Raw genomic sequence first — 10,687 nt, 5'->3', positions numbered from 1 at the left:
TTAAACCTGGTTTCTATCAATATTTCAGAGGACAAAGCATGTCAGGTCTAGGTTTGGCCTGGGATTTGCCCTCATAAGGGTCATACTTTCGCTGTTTTAACATACATGTTGACCTGATCGAGGGTTTTTTCTGCTTTGAATCACGTAGTAAAGTGGTACCACACTGAAGCAGTCCATTAAACTTGGTTTGGATGAATATTTTAGAGGATAACGCATGTTAGGTTTGGGTTAGGTCTAGGATATGCCCTCATCAGGCTCATACTTTCGCATATTTCTCATACTTCATGGCTAGATCCTGGGCTGTTTCTGGATTGTATCACGTAGTAATGTGGTACCACGCTGAAACAGTAAATTAAACCTGGTTTCGATCAATATTTTAGAGGATAACGCAAGTTAGGTCTGGGATAGGTCTGGGATTCGCCCTCATGAGGCTCACATACTTTCGCGTAATTTACATACTTGTTGAACTGATCCTGGGTTTTTTCTGGTTTGCGTCACGTAGTGATGTGGTACCACACTGAAACAGTCCATTAAACCTGGTTTGGATCAATATTTTAGAGGATAACGCATGTTAGGTCTAGGTTAGGCCTGGGATTTTCACTCATCAGACTCATACTTTCGCATTCTTCACATACTTGTTGAACGGATCCTGGTATTTTTCTGGTTTGCATCACGTAGTAATGTGGGACCACTCTGAAACAATCAATTAAACCTGGTCTTGATAAATATTTTAGAGAATAATTCATGTTAGGTCTAGGTTAGGTCTGGGATTTGCTCTCATCTGGCTCATTCTTTCGCATTTTTCTCATACTTGATGGCTAGATCCTGGACTTTTTCTGGATTGCACCACGTAGTAACGTGGTACCACACTGAAACAGTCAATTAAACCTGGTTTCGATCAATATTTTAGAGAATAATTCATGTTTGGTCTAGGTTAGGTCTGGGATTTGCTCTCATCAGGCTCATTCTTTCGCATATTTCTGATACTTGATGGCTAGATCCTGGGCTTTTTCTGGATTTCATCAGGTAGTAATGAAGTACCACACTGAAACATTCAATTAAACCTGGTCTTGATAAATATTATAGAGGATAATGCATGTTAGGTCTGCGATTGGTCTGGGATTTGCCCTCATCAGACTCATACTTTCGCACACTTCACATACTCGTTGAACAGATCCTGGGTTATTTTCTGGTTTGGATCACATAGTAATGTGGTACCACACTGAAACAGACGATTAAACCAGGTTTCGATCAATATTTTCGAGGATAACGCATGTTAGGTCTAGGTTAGGCCGGGGATTACCACTCATCACACTCATACTTTCACATTCTTCACATACTTTTTGAACGGATCCTGGGTTTTTACTGGTTTGGATCACGTAGTCATGAAGTGCAACACTGAAACAGTCAATTAAACCTGGTTTCCATCAATATTTTAGAGGACAGCGCATGTTAGGTCTAGGTTAGGCCTGGGATTTGCCCACATCAGGGTCATACTTTCGCAGTTTTAACACACATGTTGACCTGTTCGAGGGTTTTTTCTGCTTTGAATCACTTAGTAAAGTGGTACCACACTGAAGCAGTCCATTAAACCTGGTTTGGATCAATATTTTAGAGGATAACGCATGTTAGGTTTGGATTAGGTCTAGGATGTGCCCTCATCAGGCTCATACTTTCGCATATTTCACATACTTCATGGCTAGATCCTGGGCTGTTTCTGGATTGTATCACGTAGTAATGTGGTACCACGCTGAAACAGTCAATTAAACCTGGTTTCGATCAATATTTTGGAGGATAACGCAAGTTAGGTCTGGGATAGGTCTGGGATTCGCCCTTATCAGGCTCATACTTTCGCGTTTTTCACATACTTGTTGAACGGGTCTTGGGTTTTTTCTGGTGTGGATCACGTAGTAATGTGTTACCACACTGAAACAATCAATTAAACCTGGTCTTGATAAATATTTTATAGGATAACGCATATTTGGTCTGGGTTAGGTCTAGGATTTGCCCTCATCAGTCTCATACTTTCGCATATTTCTCATACTTGATGGCTAGATCCTGGGCTTTTTCTGGATTGCATCACGTAGTAATGAAGTACAACACTGAAACAGTCCATTAAACCTGGTTTCTATCAATATTTCAGAGGACAAAGCATGTCAGGTCTAGGTTTGGCCTGGGATTTGCCCTCATAAGGGTCATACTTTCGCTGTTTTAACATACATGTTGACCTGATCGAGGGTTTTTTCTGCTTTGAATCACGTAGTAAAGTGGTACCACACTGAAGCAGTCCATTAAACTTGGTTTGGATGAATATTTTAGAGGATAACGCATGTTAGGTTTGGGTAAGGTCTAGGATATGCCCTCATCAGGCTCATACTTTCGCATATTTCTCATACTTCATGGCTAGATCCTGGGCTGTTTCTGGATTGTATCACGTAGTAATGTGGTACCACGCTGAAACAGTAAATTAAACCTGGTTTCGATCAATATTTTAGAGGATAACGCAAGTTAGGTCTGGGATAGGTTTGGGATTCGCCCTCATGAGGCTCACATACTTTCGCGTAATTTACATACTTGTTGAACTGATCCTGGGTTTTTTCTGGTTTGCGTCACGTAGTGATGTGGTACCACACTGAAACAGTCCATTAAACCTGGTTTGGATCAATATTTTAGAGGATAACGCATGTTAGGTCTAGGTTAGGCCTGGGATTTTCACTCATCAGACTCATACTTTCGCATTCTTCACATACTTGTTGAACGGATCCTGGTATTTTTCTGGTTTGCATCACGTAGTAATGTGGGACCACTCTGAAACAATCAATTAAACCTGGTCTTGATAAATATTTTAGAGAATAATTCATGTTAGGTCTAGGTTAGGTCTGGGATTTGCTCTCATCTGGCTCATTCTTTCGCATTTTTCTCATACTTGATGGCTAGATCCTGGACTTTTTCTGGATTGCACCACGTAGTAACGTGGTACCACACTGAAACAGTCAATTAAACCTGGTTTCGATCAATATTTTAGAGGATAACGCAAGTTATGTCTGAGATAGGTCTGGGATTCGCCCTCATCAGGGTCATACTTTCGCGTTTTTCACGTACTTGTTGAACTGATCCTGGGTTTTTTCTGGTTTGGATCACGTAGCGATGTGGTACCACACTGAAACAATCGATTAAACCTGGTTTCGATCAATATTTTAGAGGATAACGCAAGTTTGGTCTGGGTTAGGTCCGGGATTTGCCCTCATCAGGCCCATACTTTCGCATATTTCTGATACTTCATGGCTAGATCCTGGGCTGTTTCTGGATTGTATCACGTAGTAATGCGGTACCACGCTGAAACTGTCAATTAAACCTGGTTTCCATCTATATTTTAGAGGACAACGCATGTTAGGTCTAGGTTAGGCCTGGGATTTGCCCTCATCAGACTCATACTTTCGCGTTTTTCACATACTTGTTGAACAGATCCTGGGTTTTTTCTGGTTTGCGTCACGTAGTAATGTGGTACCACACTGAAACAGTCCATTAAACCTGGTTTGGATCAATATTTTAGAGGATAACGCATGTTAGGTCTAGGTTAGGTCTGGGATTTGCTCTCATCTGGCTCATTCTTTCGCATTTTTCTCATACTTGATGGCTAGATCCTGGACTTTTTCTGGATTGCACCACGTAGTAACGTGGTACCACACCGAAACAGTCAATTAAACCTGGTTTCCATCAATATTTTAGAGCACAACGCATGTTAGGTCTGGGATAGGCCGGGGATTTGCCCTCATCAGGGTCATGCTTTCGCAGTTTTAACATACATGTTGACCTGATCGAGGGTTTTTTCTGCTTTGCATCACGTAGTAAAGTGGTACCACACTGAAGCAGTCCATTAAACCTGGTTTGGATCAATATTTTAGAGGATAACGCATGTTAGGTTTGGGTTAGGTCTAGGATTTGCCCTCATCAGGCTCATACTTTCGCATATTTCTCATATTTCATGGCTAGATCCTGGGCTGTTTCTGGATTGTATCACGTAGTTATGCGGTACCACGCTGAAACAGTCAATTAAACCTGGTTTCGATCAATATTTTAGAGGATAACGCAAGTTAGGTCTGAGATAGGTCTCGGATTATCCCTCATCAGACTCATACTTTCACGTTTTTCACATACTTGTTGAACAGATCCTGGGTTTTTTCTGGTTTGGGTCACGTAGTAATGTGGTACCACACTGAAACAGTTGATTAAACCTGGTTTCGATCAATATTTTAGAGGATAACGCAAGTTTGGTCTGGGATAGGCCGGGGATTTGCCCTCATCAGGGTCATGCTATCGCAGTTTTAACATGCATGTTGACCTGATCGAGAGTTTTTTCTGCTTTTGATCACGTAGTAAAGTCGTACCACACTGAAGCAGTCCATTAAACCTGGTTTGGATCAATATTTTAGAGGATAACGCATGTTAGGTCTGGGTTAGGTCTAGGCTTCGCCCTCGTCAGGCTCATACTTTCGCATGTTTCCCATACTTCATGGCTAGATCCTGGGCTATTTCTGGATTGGACACGTAGTAATGTGGTACCACACTGAAACAGTCAATTAAACCTGGTTTCGCTCAATATTTTAGAAGATGACGCATGTTAGGTCTAGGTTAGGCCTGGGATTTGCCCTCATCAGGGTCATACATTCGCAATTTTAACATGCATGTTGACCTGATCGAGGGTTTTTTCTGCTTTTGATCACGTAGTAAAGTGGTACCACAACTAAAGCAGTCAATTAAACCTGGCTTCGATCACTATTTTAGAGGATAACGCAAGTTAGGTCTGGGATAGGTCTCGGATTATCCCTCATCAGACTCATACTTTCACGTTTTTCACATACTTGTTGAACAGATCCTGGGTTTTTTCTGGTTTGGGTCACGTAGTAATGTGGTACCACACTGAAACAGTCGATTAAACCGGGTTTCGATCAATATTTTTGAGGATAACGCATGTTAGGTCTCGGTTAGGCCTGGGATTTTCACTCATCAGACTCATACTTTCGCATTCTTCACATACTTGTTGAACGGATCCTGGGCTTTTTCTGCTTTGGATCACGTAGTAATGTGGTACCACACTGAAACAGTCAATTAAACCTGGTTTCGATCAATATTTTAGAGAATCATTCATGTTAGGTCTAGGTTAGGTCTGGGATTTGCTCTCATCAGGCTTATTCTTTCGCATATTTCTCATACTTGATGGCTAGATCCTGGGCTTTTTCTGGATTGCATCACGTAGTAATGAAGTACAACACTGAAACAGTCAATTAAACCTGGTTTCCATCAATATTTTACAGGACAAAGCATGTTAGGTCTAGGTTAGGCCTGGGATTTGCCCTCATCAGGGTTATACTTTCGCAGTTTTAACATACATGTTGACCTGATCGAGGGTTTTTTCTGCTTTGAATCACGTAGTAAAGTGGTACCACACTGAAGCAGTCCATTAAACCTGTTTTGGATCAATATTTTAGAGGATAACGCATGTTAGGTTTGGGTTAGGTCTAGGATATGCCCTCATCAGGCTCATACTTTCGCATATTTCTCATACTTCATGGCTAGATCCTGGGCTGTTTCTGGATTGTATCACGTAGTAATGTGGTACCACGCTGAAACAGTCAATTAAACCTGGTTTCGATCAATATTTTAGAGGATAACGCAAGTTAGGTCTGGGATAGGTCTGGGATTCGCCCTTATCAGGCTCATACTTTCGCGTTTTTCACATACTTGTTGAACGGGTCTTGGATTTTTTCTGGTGTGGATCACGTAGTAATATGTTACCACACTGAAACAATCAATTAAACCTGGTCTTGATAAATATTTTATAGGATAACGCATATTTGGTCTGGGATAGGTCTAGGATTTGCCCTCATCAGGCTCATACTTTCGCATATTTCTCATACTTCATGGCTGGATCCTGGGCTATTTCTGGATTGGATCACGTAGTAATGTGGTACCACGCTGAAACAGTCAATTAAACCTGGTTTCGATCAATATTTTAGAGGATAACGCAAGTTAGGTCTGGGACAGGTCTGGGATTCGCCCTTATCAGGCTCATACTTTCGCGTTTTTCACATACTTGTTGAACGGGTCTTGGGTTTTTTCTGGTGTGGATCACGTAGTAATGTGTTACCACACTGAAACATTCAATTAAACCTGGTCTTGATAAATATTTTATAGGATAACGCATATTTGGTCTGGTACAGGTCTGGGATTTGCTCTCATCAGGCTCATTCTTTCGCATATTTCACATACTTCATGGCTAGATCCTGGGCTGTTTCTGGATTGTATCACGTAGTAATGTGGTACCACGCTGAAACAGTCAATTAAACCTGGTTTCGATCAATATTTTAGAGGATAACGCAAGTTAGGTCTGGGATAGGTCTGGGATTTGCCCTCATCACGCTCATACTTTCGCGTTTTTCACATACTTGTTGAACAGATCCTGGGTTTTTTCTGGTTTGGGTCACGTAGGAAAGTGGTACCACACTGAAACAGTCAATTAAACATGGTTTCGATCAATATTTTAGAGGATAACGCAAGTTAGGTCTGGGATAGGTCTGGGATTTGCTCTCATCAGGCTCATTCTTTCGCATATATCTCATACTTGATGGTTAGATCCTGGGCTTTTTCTGGATTGCATCACGTAGTAATGAAGTACAACACAGAAACAGTCAATTAAACCGGGTTTCCATCAATATTTTAGAGGACAACGCATGTTAGGTCTGGGTTAGGCCTGGGATTTGCCCTCATCAGGGTCATACTTTCGCAGTTTTAATATACATGTTGACATGATCGTGGGTTTTTTCTGCTTTGAATCTCTTAGTAAAGTGGTACCACACTGAAGCAGTCCATTAAACCTGGTTTGGATCAATATTTTAGAGGATGACGCATGTTAGGTTTGGGTTAGGTCTAGGATATGCCCTCATCAGGCTCATACTTTCGCATATTTCACATACTTCATGGCAAGATCCTGGGCTGTTTCTGGATTGTATCACGTAGTAATGTGGTACCACGCTGAAACAGTCAATAAAACCTGGTTTCGATCAATATTTTAGAGGATAACGCAAGTTAGCTCTGGGATAGGTCTGGGATTCGCCCTTATCAGGCTCATACTTTCGCGTTTTTCACATACTTGTTGAACGGGTCTTGGGTTTTTTCTGGTGTGGATCACGTAGTAATGTGTTACCACACTGAAACATTCAATTAAACCTGGTCTTGATAAATATTTTATGGGATAACACATATTTGGTCTGGGTTAGGTCTAGGATTTGCCCTCATCAGGCTCATACTTTCGCATATTTCTCATACTTCATGGCTGGATCCTGGGCTATTTCTGGATTGGATCACGTAGTAATGTGGTACCACACTGAAACAGTCAATTAAACCTGGTTTCGATCAATATTTTAGAGAATAATTCATGTTATGTCTAGGTTAGGTCTGGGATTTGCTCTCATCAGGCTCATTCTTTCGCATATTTCTCATACTTGATGGCTAGATCCGGGGCTTTTTCTGGATTGCATCAAGTAGTAATGAAGTACAACACTGAAACAGTCAATTAAACGTGATTTCTATCAATATTTCAGAGGACAAAGCATGTCAGGTCTAGGTTAGGCCTGGGATTTGCCCTCATCAGGGTCATACTTTCGCAGTTTTAACATACATGTTGACCTGATCGTGGGTTTTTTCTGCTTTGAATCACGTAGTAAAGTGGTACCACACTGAAGCAGTCCATTAATCTTGGTTTGGATGAATATTTTAGAGGATAACGCATGTTAGGTTTGGGTTAGGTCTAGGATATGCCCTCATCAGGCTCATACTTTCGCATATTTCTCATACTTCATGGCTAGATCCTGGGCTGTTTCTGGATTGTATCACGTAGTTATGTGGTGCCACGATGAAACAGTCAATTAAACCTGGTTTCGATCAATATTTTAGAGGATAACGCAAGTTAGGTCTAGGTTAGGCCTGGGATTTTCACTCATCAGACTCATACTTTCGCATTCTTCACATACTTGTTGAACGGATCCTGGGTTTTTTCTGGTTTGGATCACGTAGTAATGTGGGACCACACTGAAACAATCAATGAAACCTGGTCTTGATAAATGTTTTAGAGGATAACGCATGTTAGGTCTGGGTTAGGTCTAGGATTTGCCCTCGTCAGGCTCATACTTTCGCATATTTCTCATACTTCATGGCTAGATCCTGGGCTATTTCTGGACTGGATCACGTAGTAATGTGGTACCGCACTGAAACAGTCGATTAAACCAGGTTTCGATCAATATTTTTGAGGATAACGCAAGTTAGGTCTGTGATAGGTCTGGGATTTGCCCTCATCATGCTCATACTTTCGCGTTTTTCACATACCTGTTGAACAGATCCTGGGTTTTTTCCGGTTTGTGTCACGTAGTAGTGTGGTACCACACTGATACAGTCGATTAAACCTGGTTTCGATCAATATTTTTGGGGATAACGCATGTTAGGTCTAGGTTAGGCCGTGGATTTTCACTCATCAGACTCATACTTTCGCATTCTTCACATACTTGTTGAACGGCTCCTGTGTTTTTTCTGGTTCGGTTCACGTAGTAATGTGGTACCACACTGAAACATTCAATTAAACCTGGTCTTGATAAATATTTTAGAGGATAACGCATGTTAGGTTTGGGTTAGGTCTAGGATTTGCCCTCATCAGGCTCATACTTTCGCATATTTCTCATACTTCATGGCTAGATCCTGGGCTTTTTCTGGATTGCATCACGTAGTAATGAAGTACAACATTGAAACAGTCAATTTAACCTGGTTTCCATCAATATCTGAGAGGACAACGCAAGTTAGGTCTGGGATAGGTCTGGGATTTGCCCTCATCAGGCTCACACTTTCGCGTTTTTCACATACTTGTTGAACAGATCCTGGGTTTTTTCAGGTTTGGGTCACGTAGTAGTGTCGTGCCACAATGAAACAGTCGATTAAACCTGGCTTCGATCAATATTTTTGAGGATAACGCATGTTAGGTCTAGGTTAGGCCGGGGATTTTCACTCATCAGACTCATACTTTCGCATTCTTCACATACTTGTTGAACGGATCCAGGGATTTTACTGGTTTGGGTCACGTAGTAGTGTGGTACCAAACTGAAACATTCAATTAAACCTGGTCTTCATAAATATTTTAGAGGATGACGCATGTTAGGTCTGGGTTAGGTCTAGGATTTGCCCCCATCAGGCTCATGCTTTCGCATATTTCTCATACTTCATGGCTGGATCCTGGGGTATTTCTGGATTGGATCACCTAGTAATGTGGTACCACACTGAAACAGTCAATTAAACCTGGTTTTGATCAATATTTTAGAGAATAATTCATGTTAGGTCTAGGTAAGGTCTGGGATTTGCTCTCATCAGGCTCATTCTTTCGCATATTTCTCATACTTGATGGATAGATCCAGGCCTTTTTCTGGATTTCATCAGGTAGTAATGAAGTACCACACTGAAACATTCAATTAAATCTGGTCTTGATAAATATTATAGAGGATAATGCATGTTAGGTCTGCGATAGGTCTGGGATTTGCCCTCATCAGACTCATACTTTCGCACACTTCACATACTCGTTGAACAGATCCTGGGTTATTTTCTGGTTTGGATCACATAGTAATGTGGTACCACACTGAAACAGACGATTAAACCAGGTTTCCATCAATATTTTCGAGGATAACGCATGTTAGGTCTAGGTTATGCCGGGGATTACCACTCATCACACTCATACTTTCACATTCTTCACATACTTTTTGAACGGATCCTGGGTTTTTACTGGTTTGGATCACGTAGTCATGAAGTGCAACACTGAAACAGTCAATTAAACCTGGTTTCCATCAATATTTTAGAGGACAGCGCATGTTAGGTCTAGGTTAGGCCTGGGATTTGCCCACATCAGGGTCATACTTTCGCAGTTTTAACATACATGTTGACCTGATCGAGGGTTTTTTCTGCTTTGAATCAGGTAGTAAAGTGGTACCACACTGAGGCAGTCCATTAAACTTGGTTTGGATGAATATTTTAGAGGATGACGCATGTTAGGTCTGGGTTAGGTCTAGGATTTGCCCCCATCAGGCTCATGCTTTCGCATATTTCTCATACTTCATGGCTCGATCCTGGGCTGTTTCTGGATTGTATCACGTAGTAATGTGGTACCACGCTGAAACAGTAAATTAAACCTGGTTTCGATCAATATTTTAGAGGATAACGCAAGTTAGGTCTGGGATAGGTCTGGGATTCGCCCTCATGAGGCTCACATACTTTCGCGTAATTTACATACTTGTTGAACTGATCCTGGGTTTTTTCTGGTTTGGATCACGTAGCAATATGGTACCACACTGAAAGAGTCGATTAAACCTGGTTTCGATCAATATTTTAGAGGATAACGCAAGTTAGGTCTGGGATAGGTCTGGGATTTGCCCTCATCAGGCTCATACTTTCACGTTTTTCACATACTTGTTGAACAGGTCCTGGGTTTTTTCTGGTTTGGGTCTCGTAGTAATGTGGTACCACACTGAAACAGTCGATTAAACCAGATTTCGATCAATATTTTTGAGGATAACGCATGTTAGGTCTCGGTTAGGCCTGGGATTTTCACTCATCAGACTCATACTTTCGCATTCTTCACATACTTGTTGAACGGATC

Source organism: Colletes latitarsis, unplaced genomic scaffold (genome assembly GCF_051014445.1).
Source record: "Colletes latitarsis isolate SP2378_abdomen unplaced genomic scaffold, iyColLati1 scaffold0023, whole genome shotgun sequence".
NCBI classification, from domain to species: Eukaryota; Metazoa; Arthropoda; class Insecta; order Hymenoptera; family Colletidae; genus Colletes; species Colletes latitarsis.
Note: the sequence above shows the minus strand (reverse complement) of the source record.